Consider the following 17,075-nt stretch of genomic DNA (forward strand, 5'->3'; position numbering starts at 1 on the left):
TGCATTTGCCTGCATTGTGCATCTATACATTGCACATCTGAATGTCACATCTGTATCATACATTATACTTAACACTTGTACATTTCTGCCCCCTTCTAACAGCATGTTGTTTGTACTGTTCTTGTACTTGTTCAGTGACAAAGTTGAACCTAATCTAGTAGATGGTTGATGTGGTTGTCTAATCCTTGATTTTGTCTTGTCCTGTGTGTGTGTGTGTCCTGCAGCTGAAGAGAGCCAGTAGTGATGATGCCCTGACCAAACCTTCCATGGGGCCAGCAGCCTCAGTCTCCCGCATGAAGAAGACTGTCACTGCCGGGGCCATCTCTGACCTGGCGGACCCAAGACCTCGCAGCCTCTCGGGTACACAGTTACACACACTGAAATATGCAACTGATCAATTCAGATGGATTAGTTATGTGTTTTCACGTGATCTTGCCATGTTTGAATTGAATTAAACGTTTAAAATGGAGGATGGAATAATGAAGAAAAATCTGGTCAGCGTCCAGAGTGTGAGGTGCTTTGTTGATAAAGAGAAGCTCAGACATTGCAACAAAACAAAATCACACTTCTCTGTAAATCTCTTCATACTTTTTTTTTTTGCTACAATCAAATGTAACATATTCCAGCAGCTCAATTAGAGTTTCAGTAGCTAGACCCATCGTATTTGGCTGAGATTGGATTTACATAATGAGCTTACATACAGATGAGGTTATAAGAACAGGCCGGAGTTATAACATTGTCATAAGGAGTGAATAGTTGCACAGAGGCATGTTAACATACAGTAAGTTTGATCATAAAAATCCATGTGGTTTATTTCTGCAACCCTGCTTTTGTCTTTTTATGTTCAGTGGAGGGAGCACAAAACTGACCTACAGTATGACCTCCTTGGCCCAGTGCCCTACAGAATGGTTTCAGATCAACACTGCCTCATAGAGGCAGTGAAGAGCTCATGGAACTTAAACAATAGTAAAGTATTGAAAACATATGGGGGGAAAGTATGACGTTTGAATGGATGTCAACCCCAGTGCATGTTCATGTACCGGTCACCAGTCAACTAGAGTACAGCTAATATCGTCTGACTACCGCCACCGATTTCTCTGCACGTCATGCTACCGCCTCATACAAAAATATGTTAGCATTTAGAAGCTACTCCTAAAACTGATGAGGAGACTACTAAATGTTATGTTGCAGGAACAGTAAAACATATCACTTTCAGAATTGAGTAACCACATTGTGAACTTTTACAATCATGATGGATTTGACAAGAATCCCCTCCTTCCATTGACCTTTCCTGCATCTCTTACATCTCAACATACATTCTCAATGCAAACATGTCGTGTTTAGTGTGATGGACACACAATCTATGTGTGAATTCATCCCAAATTTCCCCTACACCTGACCCTAAAGCTACCCCTAAATATAACCCTAATCCAAAGTGTAACTTTTGCCCTAAAATAAACTCCTTAGTCAAAATAAATAAAGAATTTTTGGTTCCTACAAGCATAGTAAAACAAGGACACAGCCACACATGACTCTTTTAATTCCTCTTTCTTTGTTATCCTTATTAAACTTTATTCCACCTTAAAAGAAAATCATTGGATCTACCTTGTGTAGATTGACTGAAACTCAATAATTATCAATATTATTATGATACTTCACAGCCCACATTCAGATACTGTAGTGCGCTGTATGCTGAGTCGTATGCCTGTGTGAAAGCCACGCTGTGGTGACATCTGAAAGGGTTATGGTTATTATCCAGTAACCAGTTCAGAACCACATGGGGGTTTTGCTCTGTTTTGCAACTGGTTATAGGGTACAACTTTCTCTGGTGGCCACTAGGTGGCCATATATCATCACTTTGGTCTAGTGGCTCATAGTAGCCAAAACCTTTTATATTTATATTTCATACCTGTTCTGTGTCTAACTAGGTTGTTGGAGTGCAAGTAGTAGTAGTAGTTATTGTTGTTGTAGTAGTAGATGGTAGTCCAGTGTGTCCTGATGTTTTTGAGTCCAAACCATGGCACAGTGAATAGATATGCTCATTGTTGCCCTTTTCACAACCCCTGATTAGTTCTCTGAACTATGACAATTTGTTCGGTCATGATACGGAAACTGTGAGAACTACTTTCCAATATTAGCTATATGGAAAGGGAAAGACTGATGAGCATTGTTCTCTTCTCAGAGTTTTTTTTCCTTCTGATATTTTGCTGTTCAACTGTGTGTGTGTGTTTGAGAGAGTAGAGAAAGTCTGTGTGTGTGTGTGAGAGAGAGAGAGAGAGAGATGGGTTGTTGTCATTAGTTAGACACTCAGATGTTTAGTGTAGGGAACTGATAGCCAGTCAGGGGGTTCAACCGTGGGTGAACATGAGGCCATGGAACAAAAGAACACCTAGTATGTGTTTGACTATGTTTTCAGTATTTGAACATCAACAACTATCTCAGCTCTGTCTGACGGTGTGATGGCTGGCAAAATAGAACTTTGACACTTCCGCCCACAGGAGACACTGTACTGGTATGTCAACCACACAGAGACGTGTCTCAGTTACACCGGTCGGCTAGATTTTCTAAATATTTAGGATTTTTTATTTTTGCTCTTTGCTCAGACGTTTGTTCATCGCACTGTTAAAACAGGCTATTCTGGAGTAAATAAAAAACGTAACTCTCAAGACCAAGCTGTTTTATAAATCTGTCTGTGTTTTCACTGAACTCAAAAGACATTCTTTGAAATTACAGTATATTTAAGTAAGCTGCTTGCTTTTTTTACTGGGTCCCAGCTTGAACTTTGTTGTTGCTTCATTTGAGGAGATTCCTTCCGTTATACATCCTGTTTTTGTTTAGTCGGCTGCTGGACTGTCACTGATGTGTTTGCTGCTGGTTTTGCCTCATTGAAGTAATACTGACACAAAGTGTGTGTGAGTGTTACTTCAATTGTGAGGATGAGAAGTACAGTATAGTAAGCCATGGTAAATCAGGACAAGTGGGGACTTTGTCGGATCTCTCTTAGGAAAGGTTTTTTTAGGCAGGGTCAAGGTTAGAATTATATTGAGGTTTAGTGTTAGAGTTAGGGTTAAGTTTAGGCATTAAGAGTTAGGTTTAGAATGGGGGGTTTTAGGGATTAGGGAACATTTTAGGGTTTTGGTTTGAGGAAAAAATATGTTTTAATTGGAACACATTTTGTTCCACAAAACATCCTCACAAGTCTACTAATGTGTGTGTGCGTGCACGTGTATGTGGGTGCGGCGAGCAAGGCAGGGCATAACTGAATTACAGTAAGTGAGCAATATTTTGTCTCACATTGTGGAGGAATGCTGTGTTACTTTATGAGTTTGGCAGCGTTGTGTTAGAATACCATAAATTAGGGTGGAGCAGCCAGGAGCTGATCACGCTAAGCTTACTTTAACTAGCTTTTATTGACTGACTGCAGTTTGTTCTTTTTACCTTAACTTCCCACTGTATTGAGTGATCTGAATGTCATAAATACTCAGGTTTGATGAATTTAATTAGTCCAATACCTCCTGTTTGTGATACATAGCATATTTAAGTGTTTGAACTGGTTTTGAAATGCCTGAACATATATCCATCAGAATCAAATGTCAAAATACAGAGTAATCGGCCCTGGGAACACTTACTACTGCTCTAAGAGCCTACAGTTAATCAGACTGGTCCCATGCAAAAATGGCAGCCTAGTAAAAGTTTGCCACTAAAAAGCTCCTCAATACATTATATGTGATTTACCACACCATCTGCTTTGTCGCCAACACTCCTGTGACTTTTACAGCCTGGTTAATTGACCCTTACTTACTTCATAAACTACGCCAGACTCAAATGAAATAAACTTATTTACAAATACCTTTTTGGTAAGTCCCTTCTCTTTCTCAGCTCACTGTTGAACATCTGCTATTTGTAATGTAGACCGCGCTCTGATTTTTCACCCTGGTCAAACCTTTCACTAGCATGAATACAAATTCTCAGCCACCAATGACTGATATGAATAGTAAAAAAAATATATATATACTTGATGATTTCATCACACTTCAATCCCGATAATAATATTCAAATAAAAATAACCAAGATGCTATCCAATCAATGGACATTCTGAGTCACCAAACCTCTCTGTATATGTGTCTTTCTGTATATACTGTAGTGTCATTTGATGATCATTTGTATTTCGTTTGTATAGTGTGTATTCATATTAATATTGTTTTACATTATTTATGTTGTTCTGTGGGTTGTCCTGTCCTCTGGCAATTGTAATGTTTTGGCTAGGTTATTGTTAAAAATAATAAGTGGTTGTCAGCTGGTAATCAATAAAATACTGCATGTTAGTTCGCCTATATGTAATATTTAGGATGCTACATTTATTTAAGTATCCACTTGGGTTTGACAGGAATGATCTGTAATTCTCACTGTACTAAAGGAACGTGGAGGATTAAGCCTTGAGCTGTGTTGTGTTACTTTCTTTGGTCTTCGTGACCTGTGATTTCTATGAATGTGATTGATCAAACAAGCACAAAGCCTGCACTTTGATGTGAGGGACAAAGAAAATTAGCACAAGGCGACAAATTTTGAGGCAAATCAGTATAAAAACAGAATGCTCTTTTAATGCTTTACATGTATGTGTTTGAATTAACCCAAAAGTGGTGTGGGCACACAAGTTTATTGAGTGCTGTGACTAATGCTGCCTTGCAACAAGTTTTCTGGCAGCTCTAAGTTTATCCATTTAAAATCCCTATGTAGTAGCTGATTAGCAGTGTCTGTTCTTTGAGCCTCATCCATCCACACAGTGTTTGTGGGTTGTGGTTTGGTTTGATTGCTGATTTACATCTCAATTAAGGCTGTAGTGTAGAAGCAAAACAAATTCATAATGAATTGAACAAAGGGCTCCCGGGAGCTGAGTGAAAGTGTGAAAAGGTGTAAAACTAGGCGCCAAGTGGGGCAGATAACTTTCTTAAATTAGGTTTTCACAGCACGTGATACAGTTAAGCACTAAGGCAACAGCAGTTGTGGTACTGTATATGGCCAATATACCACGGCTAACAGCTGTTCTCAGGCATAATGCATTGCGGAGTCCCAATTAAGCCTTATTGCAATTATAAAAGAGTAGCCAATGAAATTAGAGCAGTAAAAAGTAATATGTGACTAAATCATGTCCACCAGGAAAAATACTGAGGAAATTCACCTAATACCATCTTTCTTAGTTATTGGTAGAAGACATTCACAACACTGAGATAACTTAGAGATACGAAGACTAATATGGATGGATGGAGCGAGACAGAGATGGCCTTGTGTTCTTGTTACCGACTGAGACAACACCAAGTGATGTCGAGACTGATACAGACTAGGAATGTGATCGTCTACATTTAAAACTAAATTGACACATCAGGAGCTATAGCTCGCCTATTATCCAATGAAGCAACCATTAAAACATCAAGGGGTGCCATCATAAGGACTGCCTCAGTTTGCTCCCAACAGGGAGCTATGTTGTTATTCAATATGTTTTTATCCATGTGGCTGATTAGACGTCTGAACCTGACAGTCAGTGGACAGGTCTAAACAGCTGTGGTTGATTAGGCAGTGTAAAAGCCCATTAGGCATGATTGTGTGGTATAGGAGTTTTGGCCTAGTCAATCACACGCATACTTACTGGGTGGGTCACATTCAGTACATACTTGTTTAGATTTAATAATGGTAATTGAGAGGAACCCAAGCGGGAGAACAGAGATTAACGCACCTTTTTCCTCTTCTCTCTGTCTACGCCCTACTCAATATCTATGCACGTTACTTACAGTCGCTTTGGATAAAAGTGTTCAGTAAAATATTTGTGTATATATATGAACACAAAATGTAATGTGTTAGTCCCATGTTTCATGATCTTGATTGAAAGATTGCAGACATTATTTATTTGTACCGTGCTGTCCATTGGATAGGAGTGGGATGACCTTAGACACTAGATGGGTTAAGAGAATCACACAGGTTTGGAACCTTGAACAACAAAGCACAACTCTGAAAACAATACCCTGTTATATTTACGTTGCTCAAAATCACATTTCATTAATCACTCTGTGAAACATGCAGATTTTTTGCAGGGAGGTTGTACTGTCCTCCGTATGCATTCCAAAGCATATTTTGACAGCAAATTAAACACCTTCACATCAGTGATCTAGAAACACGATGTCCACTGTCCACTGAAAATGCAAGACAACAATGTCTACATAAGAAACTGAAATCAGTAATAAAATCGGGCTAATTATAATTATGCCTATATGGACAATAGATAAACTCCATATCTTTAGGACAGACTAAATTAACTTCCTACCTCTCAATGTAGTTCAGCCAATATTAGCTATTACGAAAACAACTAGTACAAAGCTAGGGGTAACTGTATAGCTAACATCATATCCATCTATTTCACAAAGTTTACAGATATGCTCAAACTGCACAAATATTGCTCTACAATTCAAGATGTCGGGCAAAAGTAAGAGGATACATACAGACAAAGCATCCAAAGGCATCAAAACGTAGGAGATAGAGATAATGAATAAAACTAACAGATTTGCACACTGAGCCATACATATTGCGACAACAACCTCCTGAATACAAGTTACATGACTGTTCAATTGCCACTAGCTACGGTACTATACCCGAAATCACAGCAAGAGAGGGGCAAAAACCAAGGAAAGCAACTGAAGGTAAGTAGTAAGGGAACAGAGGTAGTCCTACTCAGAAGTAGTCCTACTAATTTGGAACGTGCTTGATTTTCCATATAATTCTAGCTTCTGCGACAACAAACTAAATCAAATAAACTCTGGATTTAATTATTTAATTGTTTGTTACATAAAACAAATGACATTAAGAAGGATTTCCTATTCCAAGGATTTATGCATGTCCGTGGTGGTGAGAAGATTTGATAAGGGGGGCTGAGTCTACAATGGGTAGCGGCTGCAGCACCCCTACTTCCCACTGTTTATTGTATGTCCAGAGGTTGGACACACGCTATAACGATAGTTACCAGAGTTATGTAATTCCAGTTCTATGAGTGGAGCGGAACCCCATAGGGAGTTGTGCTCCTAGTGGTTTACCAATTCTCTTGCCAAGGCACGCACCGGGCACAACCGATGGAGGTGCTCCTCTCTCTCCTTCAAAGGGAGGAGGAGAGAAAGCCCATAACACAATGGGCTGAATGAGCTCTACACAATATTAGGCATGATTGCTGGATTGGGACATAACAAGGCCCTGCTTAATCCCCAGAGATTGAGAGACAGACAGAAATGCTAAACCAGTGCGTAACAACGGGCCCTCTGCCAAAGTCCTCATGACAAGCCGAAATCGCTGAAGCATGCCCTTTAATAGTAGAAGGAGAGCGCCACTCATCGAACATGTGTTGCAAAAGAACTCGAGAACCACATCCACCTCCCCGCATACCCTTTAGAGGTAGAAGCAGCCCGAGCGCCTTGGATCGTACTGACAACAGCAGTGGATAAACCCCAACTCGCCAGCCTGCCCCTCCCATGAACCAAGACCATAGAGGGTGACTTAACACAGGCCAAGCCCAACTGAGCCTCCTGTTTGCAAAAGTATGTCATCATGCAGAGGCATTCGCCATGGCTCACAATCAGCAATTGACTCATCTCTGCAACTGTTGGGGGCTGTTGGGGGCTATCAAGTCGATGACAGCCTCTCCAGTCTCACTCTCACCCACAGAGGTAGAAAGTCGCCTACCCCTGATGGCGGTTCATCCCTCTCTCTCTCAGAGAGAAAACAAAGGGGACACTGATCGTTCCCTCTAAACACAAACAGGTTCTCCCCTGTTCTCCCAAACTGGTGCCACCACATGTAAACAAAATGCACGGATGCTTCATCCACTCGATGTCCTGAGAACCCCCTTAAGACATGAGGTATGTGCCCACCTACAGGTGCCCTGGAATGTGCAAATACACATCGCCACAGTTCCCCCACCAATTGATGGAGTACAGGAGATCTGACTTCTCTTAAGCGATAGATATAGGCAACTTTCATTCTGTTTTCTGACCACACAAACACAGCCCGAAGTGGCGCAATAAGAGCGAAGTGGCGCAGTACCAACAGGACCGATATCAGCTCTAGGCTGTTTCTGTATGTTTCCGATTGAGGCCACACAACGGCTATCGCCTGCCTCTGGCATATCCCCCAGATCCAGTCAGCGAAGCATCTGTGTACACAGGGATGTAAGAGGACACCCTGCCCCATGGGCCTCCCCGCCACAGTGCACTTGTCTCTCCAATGGGCCAGATCGCATTCTAAGGTGGCCGGTGTCCACAACAGCTTTCAGCGGTGAGTCCAGGCGAAGTTGAGCGAACCACCTTTGCATCCTGCACATGTGCAGGAGCCCCATGAGGAACCACGAGCTGCGCGGCCGACATGGGACTAAGTAGGGACATGACCAAATGCGCCATCACCATGCACGGCGGTCGGAAATGCAGAAGAAAACACGGAAGCACAACCAGTAAAGCGTTTTGTCAGGCGACCGACATGGGCACCACCATGGAGTGTCCAACTGGAGACCCGGATAAGGCCATGGGGCTGTCTTTTTCCCAGAGTTGCAGTGTGTGTCATAGCCAATTAGGTTGTGCTTGCCAGAACCAGCAAGTGGTCCAGGTAAGCCCTTAAGGCTGCTCCCATACACTTGAGAATGTACTCATGAAACTGCAGTGCATAACCCACTCTTAATGTGCGATCTAGCCAAAGGGAGAGGTAGCAACTCCGTTTCCCCTCGCAAAATTAAGTGAGAGCGATAGCACATTCGGCTGTGCTGCTTGGGACAGAAAACATCCTGTGTTCTTCCACAGCCCTCGCTGCTGCTGTCCGCCATTAGAGACGGCGGCACAGTCCAAGGGGGGCTCTTCCCAAAAGGGACAGGGAGGTAAAGGCTGCAGGTCATCAATGTTATGGCTGTAACGCCATCACTAGAGACCGCTGGGGCCATGGGCAGACCGGAAGAAGAGCGGTGTCCATAACCCTTGCTAATCGGCAGCTAACAACTCTGCCCTCTTTTCAGCATCAGAGTTGCTGACGTAACCACTGCACCTGTTTCCAATTGGCTGCATGAAAGGTGGACAGACCAGGGAGTGTCGACTATAACCCTTGGTTACCAATTACTCTAACAACCCGGCGCAGTTTCCAATAGACCGAATGCTGGACTTAAACAATCTTCTGGCAGTCACGGAATAACCCAGCACTTTCAGTTTTGTGGGCTTTTTGACATGGTGATAAATCATGTTGTGATAAAGTTTGTGATGGAGGAGGTACAATATTGATACATGTGAACTTATTCACTTGCTTATTTTAGTTTCTGTGGTGAATTATTTATAGCTGAGTTTTTTGTCTGAAAGCCAGTGTAAGTTTGTTTTCTGCATAATGGAACTGTCAATGATATGCTTCATCCTCTGTCAAGTGGATGTCAAGTGGCTTTCCTCAATTATTATGTCAGCTATTTGTCTACATTGCTGTGTTAGTCTTGTAAACTTTACTCAGTTCTTCAGTTTTATAAGAGAGCCTGATAACAGTGATGATAAGCAATCTGTACCTACATGGCTTTAAGCACTAGTTGCATTACCCTAACACTGTTCACACGGTTCACACTTTTCACACGGTTCACACGGTTCACACTGTTCACACGGTTCACAATTTTCACACGGTTCACACGGTTCACACTGTTCACACTTTTCACACGGTTCACACTTTTCACACAGTTCACACGGTTCACACTGTTGACACGGTTCACAATTTTCACACGGTTCACACTGTTCACACTTCACACGGTTCACACTTCACACGGGTCACACTTTTCACACGGTTCACACTTTTCACACGGTTCACACTTTTCACACGGTTCACACTTTTCACACAGTTCACACTTTTCACACGGTTCACACTTTTCACACAGTTCACACTTTTCACACGGTTCACACTTTTCACACAGTTCACACTTTTCACACAGTTCACACTTTTCACACAGTTCACACTTTTCACACGGTTCACACGGTTCACGTTGACATACAGCTCTGGAAAAAATTAAGAGGAAAAGGAAGGTGAGGAACAGAAGGGCTAATATTAAGAGACAACCGCAAATTGAACGCTTCTGTTCCTCACTCAAAAACTTTCCTTTTTCCTTTCCTTTTTGGAAACTATATTTTATGTATACTAGTAGTTTTATTTTGACAATATTATTAACATTAGGGACAAAGTTTTAATTGAGATGCAGTGTCACATCTGCTATCAACTAATACAATTTTATAAAGGGTAAAGTTGATTTTATAAAGGGTTAAGATGCTGCCCTAGGTGGGATAAGGTGACTTGCTCACTCATTCTCTACTATCCCTTGGTCGAGCAATATCATACTATTTTTCTTTGCTAAGTGCGATGTTTGTTATAAATAAAAGAATAATTAAAATTGTAATTGATTTACTGTGTAAGGTAAATGTCTTGCATTACAGATCGTAACCATAACACTTTCAATGTAGGATTTGGAATAATAAAAAAAGGAATAGTTGAACTTATCAACATATCGTACATATTGTCTTTTTTATATGAATATCTCGATTAAGCGTCAAAATACTCAATTACCAAAACAGTCATAATCATTAGTGACTTACACAGACCATTCCAACACCTTACTTTGTGCCAGGTTATAACCTGAATGACTACTTGTGTGGGTAATTATACATAGAATCACCTTCATATCCTTGGGCTATGAATGAATTAAGTTGATTACTCTGCTCATTTAGTAAATCGAAATCCTCCTTTTGTGATCATCATGCAAGTTTAGCCTAGATACCACGATTCTGTTGTCTGGTGTCCCCCTCTGTCTGCTTCTGAGACACAGACAGAGCATGTCCCACAGGACTTCAGAGAGAGAGAAGGAGAGACACAAAGAGGAAGATTGACTTAGAGACTCAGGCAAAGAGAAGGGTAGAGCCTGACAGGCAATGCGTAGTCTGGTAGCATCATCAGTCACCTAGCCAGGATGACTAACATCCACTAGGACCCTGCCTGGATGTCCTCCTAATAGAGTACTTACCTAATATAATACATGTCTTAATAGCAGGCAAAACTGATGGGATGATACAGTGGCCCTGTAATAGAATACATGTCTTAATAACAGCCCATACTGATGGGATGATACAGTGGCCCTTTAATATAATACATATCTTAATAGCAGCCCATACTGATGGGATGATACAGTGGCCCTGTAATATAATACATATCTTAATAGCAGCCCATACTGATGGGATGATATAGTGGCCCTGTAATATAATACATATCTTAATAGCAGCCCATACTGATGGGATGATACAGTGGCCCTGTAATATAATACATGTCTTAATAGCAGCCCATACTGATGGGATGATACAGTGGCCCTGTAATATAATACATGTCTTAATAGCAGCCCATACTGATGGGATGATACAGTGGCCCTTTAATATAATACATATCTTAATAGCAGCCCATACTGATGGGATGATACAGTGGCCCTGTAATATAATACAGTTCCTAATGGAAGCCCATACTGATGGGATGATACAGTGGCCCTGTAATAGAATACATGTCCTAATAACAGCCCATACTGATGGGATGATACAGTGGCCCTGTAATAGAATACATTCATTGCCACCGGGTATAAGAATTCAAATTTCTCTGCTGCAAGAGATCAGTGGAAAAAAGTGAGATTTTTAAGAGAGAAATGGTTAATATTCAAACTTTGCCGTCAAAGGAGGGGTTAACACCACAGCCACGTCCAGATGACTAATTATTTAAGCACTTCATCAATATTTAAATGAAGATTTTTTTTGGCTGTGAGAGTGGAGGATTCCCAGTGGAATGCCAGGAGGAGAGGATAAGACAGACAGAAGCAGTCTGCAGTCTATAAATAACATCTTTATCATCCGCCCTGATAGGGTGATGTGATGTGTGCTTGTAGCTACTTCATGGATGGCCACTCCCTGTTCCTCAGACCTGTTCTGTCACTCTGCTGTGCTCATGCTGAATGGATGCAAAGTTTAAACTTGCTGTGAGAAGTTTAAACTTTGAAGGTCATGGTTTATAAACAGTTTAAGATAAGGGACTTCAGTCAAACCATGGTTCTTCATCATAATCTGCGCACATTTTTTTTTTACTTGGATTAAAGGAACAGTTTTACTCTGTCACCTTCTAGAATTTTCTACGGTAATTGTTCCATTTGGAATCAAACAGGTTCTACCTGGAACAGGATTCTTTGAAGGGTGTTCCTGTGAGCTGACACTTACCCCTATTTGGTTCTAGGTTGTACCTAGTGTAGAGGGCAGTGCAGGAGAAGGTGGTGTTGTGATGACTTATTTAGCCCAGACACGTCATGCTAGTGCCCTGCTGGCTCCGTCTGACAATCCCCGGCCAGTAGGAGGTCAGTCTGAATCATCGGGGCATATTTTGGTTGTGAGGCCCTCACACCTGCTGCCTGCTTGTTCACGGCACCCACCCCACTTCCATTTAATTAAGATCCCACTGAGAGATGTTTCTCTTGTTGTAAACGTGGTAAACTGGTTGGCTTGCATAATTAGACGGCTCCTGCAGTGGCGTTTCCTACCGACAACATCTCTCTGTCAGTTTGACAGGAACCAGTGCGGTTATATTTTCAAGAATGTTTTTGTTTTGCTGCGTCTCTCCTCCATGGGGGAGTCAGCCTTGGTGTGTCTCTCTGGCAGCCTCCGTCACTGACTGATGGGGTACAGGCACCCCATGCCTTCCCACCATGTGTTGCCTCTCCAGATGGATGAGGATATTCTCTACCTTATTGATTCTTCCCGAGTGAAAGAAAACTAGTAATTTCCACGTTACTGCAAGAGTTTAGAAGGAGGATGTCTGTCATTTTGCCTAGCAAGTGAGCGAGACACAGATGAGTGTGTGTTTGAGATGTGTGTGTGTGTTAGAGCTATTCTGCCTGAGCTGTCAAATTGTAGGATGCATAGAAGAAGAAATGGAAGGACTGATACAAGGGATCCAGGACAGTGTGGTTAGCTAACTGTGGACGTGCTCGGACCAGGCTTCCTCTGCATCTTAAATCGAAACCCACTCTCTAAATAGTCTATTACTTTTTATCACAGCCCTGGTCAAAAGTTATGGACTGTGAAAGGAGTAGGTTGTCATTTTAGACCTACCCTGGTTCCATAAAAAACCTGTGCAAGACGAGAGCCAACCTGTACTGTGTCCTCGTCTGTGTCATATAAATTTATCAAACGCTTAGATACCACTGGGACACCTCAGGCCTCTTCAGCCTCCATAAACAGTCTACCATGGCAGACACAGAGAAGGAAACACATCACAAAGATGCACACACCAAGCACACAAACACAAGTACCCACACACAAATGTGTGCACATGCTCATAAACACACAAAACACATTCAGAGTGGTAGGAATGATGTTGCAATGATGAATCAAGACTCCACGCCCAACAAGTATATCCGGGTGGTTATCAAACACCAGGATTAACATGCATACAGTCTATTTAGTCAACAAACATTTCAATATTTATCACTGAACAGGTGTGTTTAATAAATTACAAAACAAAATGTGTTTGCCAGGAGAAAATTGGGCCCCATATTACCCCTAGTAATTTAAATAACCATCAAAGTCTCAAACACACAGAGATTATTCTAGATGTTTCTTGGAGGCCGTAGAAATTGGTCTCCTATGGTGAGGAGAACATTCTTTGCTGGATTAGAGCTGTTTGTTTGCAGAGGGTGGCGTGGCAGTGATGGAGTCAGACAAGGAGGGAAAACGCTGGAGGAACAGGAGGAGGCTCCACAGCAGCTTCTCTGACTTCTGAGTGCACCTGGTGTTGCTAAGAAGTCAGATTGCTGGAATCTTAAATAATTTCTGTAATTCATACAGTAATTTAAGAGTTTCTTATATATTGATTAATACCATACATGTTTATATACATCCACGTTGTCTACAGACTAGCCTTATTTATGTAAAAACTATCTGATCAACGGTCGTATTGTTTTCAATAACCTTTTCTAACTATTGCCTTTGCTGATGAATGCCAAAACATTAACAATTAATAGATATTTATGTTGTAAAATAAGGATTACATTTTGAAACCTTAAACACCAGAGGTATTGATAAAGATGATGGTTTGCAATGGTGCATGAAAGTTTGTCAACCATTTAGAATTTTCTATATTTCTGCATAAATGTCACCTTAAAACATCATGAGATTCTCTGGAGTAGTCGTCCAACAAAGATCACACCAAGAGCAGGGCGTTTAATAGTCTGCAAGGTCACAAGGAACCCAGGGTAAATTCTCAGCATCTAAAGCCCTCTCTCACATTGGCTGATGCCTGTGTCCACCATCAGGAGAACACTGAACAAGAACGGTGTGCATGGCAGGGCTGCAAGCCGAAAGCCACTCCTCTCCAGAACATGCCCGTCTGCAGTTTCCTCAAGATCACGAGGACAACCAGAAGGCTATTGGAAAAAATGTTTTGTGGACGGATGAGACTAAAATATAACTTTTTGGTTTAAATGAAAAGAGTTATGTTTGGTGTAAGGAAAAAACTACATTCCTACATAGGAACCTTATTCCATCTGTGAAACATAGTGATGGTAGTATCATGGTTTGGGCCTGTTTTGCTGCATCTGGGCCCGGATGGCTTGCCATCATTGATGGAACAATTAATTATGAAATATACCAGCAAATTCAAAAGGAAAATGTCTGGACATGTGTCCGTGAACTGAATCTCAAGAGAATGTGGGTCATGCAGCAAGACAACGACCCTAAGCACACTAGTTGTTCTACCAAAGAGTAGTTAAAGAAGAATAAAGTCAGTCTTTTGGAATGGCCAAGTCAGATCGAAATGTTGTGAAAGGACCTGAAGCGTTCATGTGTGGACACCCACTAATATCCCAATGTTGAAGCTGTTCTGTATGGAGGAATGGGCTAAAACTCCCCCAAGTCGATGTGCAGGACTGATCAACCGTTACCGAATAGTCAACGGTTAGTTGTTATTGCTGCACAAGGGGGTCACACCAGGTACTGAAGGCAAAGGTTCACAAACTTTTACCACTCACAGATATGTAATATTGGATCATTTCCTTTAATAAATAAATGACCAAGTATAATCTTTTTTGTCTCATTTGTTTAATTTGGTTCTCTCTGTCTACTCTTAGGACTCATCCCATCTACTTTTAGGGTTAGAAACAAATCAGATTATGTTTTATGTCATATTTATGCAGAAATATAGGACATTCTAAAGGCTTCTCAAACGTTCGAGCACCACTGTATATTTAGGATGTTATACACCTTTATTCAAATATTATTATTTAAATTATCTTAGTTACTTCAGATTTTATGTGATGAGGCCACACAGACAGCCAGATATATTGTAGTTAGACATCTTAGATAATGCAAGGTACCCACAAAGAAGTTTTGTGTTTGTGTTTGTTTCTGCCCAACTTTGAAGGTTTCCTGTAGTATATTTCACCTGTCATTTGTAATGTTTCTGCTGATTTGATAATAGATTTCAGTCTGTCATACAGCTTTTTGCGCAAGTCTTTGTCTTTTAAACACTTCTAGTTGGGACTCCCTGACTTTCAGAAGGTTGGTGTTTGTATATAAGGCAGAAACTTCCTAACTATCTCAGTTAAAACAAATGTTAGGTAAAACTGCTTTTGACCACAATGCTCCAACTCATGAAATGTTTTGCAGAGTGACCTTCATTTTGAGGTTTTGTTGCCAGTTCAAACATCTGATAAAGGACTGTTTTATGGCCAATTGTGATTTCTTTTCTTAACGTGTGAGCGTTTTGTGTCTCTATATTGTTTATGTTTTCATTGCTCTAACACAGCGCTCAAGAAATAAAGTGTAAACTGTAAAAGAGACTCTGGTCTCAGTGTAATTCCCCTGTTTAAATAAAGGTAAAATAAGATGGGGAGAGGCTCACACAGTGATAAACAGTAAGACACACTCACAGATGGAGAAAGAGAAGCACACGGGGTTGGTCAGGGTTTCCTTAAAGCTGTGTCCTTTAATAATAGACCAATCCAGCCGTAGATGACACATCAGTTCACTCTCAACTTTATTCATCCTACTGTGGCTTTTATCATAATGAATATTTCAGACACATACATGATGAATGAGGGAGAGGGGGGGTAGACAAGTCCCCTCCCCTCTAAACCCACTGTACCTACCGCCTTTCACTCCACTTCTCTTCATACACACCCTTCCTCTGCTGTGGGAGCTGCAGGGAGAAGTGTGTGTGTGTGTGCGTGTGTGTGTGTAAGGGAAAGCAAGAGAGAGAAATAGAGTGCGCATGTATGCATGTTAAGAATTAGCCTGAGCTCCAGCTAATCGTTGATTCTGCTCTCTGCTGGACAGATGAGGTTAGAGGAGTTCACATGAAAGGGAAGGGAAGGGAAAGGTCTTCTGTCAGCCTCTCAACAAGTCAAATAATCCTTTTCCCTCCTCATCCTCTTTCCTACCTCTCATCCTGCTCTATCAATCCCTTTCATAATCTTTGAAAATCGTGTAGCCGTTAATGGGGTTTCTGTGTGGATATACAGAACATTGTACGTGTTTGTAAGAGATAAGGAATAGAGCGAGAGAGACAGAGATATGCAGAGAGACAGACATACAGAGAGAGACAGAGGGACAGGCAGATAGACATAAAGAGAGACATACAAAGTAACATTCAGAGAGACATGCAGGGTGAGAGAGAGAGACTATGGGATAGTCTGAGAGAGGGAAGGAGGAGGAGCAGTGAAGGGGAGGATGGCCAGCCTTGGTGTTGCTGTGTATATATGTGAGTGTCTGTGTGTGTGGCCGGCGGAAGCCACTCCTCTATGCTGATTCCAGCCGTCACTGGGCTAATGCAGCCCACACGTCTCTGGCAGTGTCACACTAAACTGTCACAAACCTGGAGAACTGAGCACACAACCTCAATCACAACCTCACACATACAAACACAGCAGGACAGTCTACCTCGACTCACAGCCTCAGGAAGGACTAGAGGGAAAAAACAGAGAGACAGGAAAGGTTGGAGGAGATATTCTTCTTATCTCT

General features: G+C 41.5%; 1 long non-coding RNA gene across 2 annotated transcripts in view; it reads left to right on the forward strand.

Moving 5' to 3' along the window:
- The window catches only part of specc1, a 109,388-nt gene that overhangs the window by 13,431 nt on the left and 78,882 nt on the right, over positions 1 to 17,075 (forward strand). For both annotated transcript variants that reach the window (XR_002196966.2, XR_002196965.2), the window contains exon 3: positions 225 to 360. This is a non-coding gene — a long non-coding RNA (sperm antigen with calponin homology and coiled-coil domains 1). The remainder of the gene's footprint in view (positions 1 to 224; positions 361 to 17,075) is intronic.

The sequence above is a fragment of the Esox lucius genome, chromosome 7 (assembly GCF_011004845.1).
Source record: "Esox lucius isolate fEsoLuc1 chromosome 7, fEsoLuc1.pri, whole genome shotgun sequence".
NCBI lineage: Eukaryota > Metazoa > Chordata > Actinopteri > Esociformes > Esocidae > Esox > Esox lucius.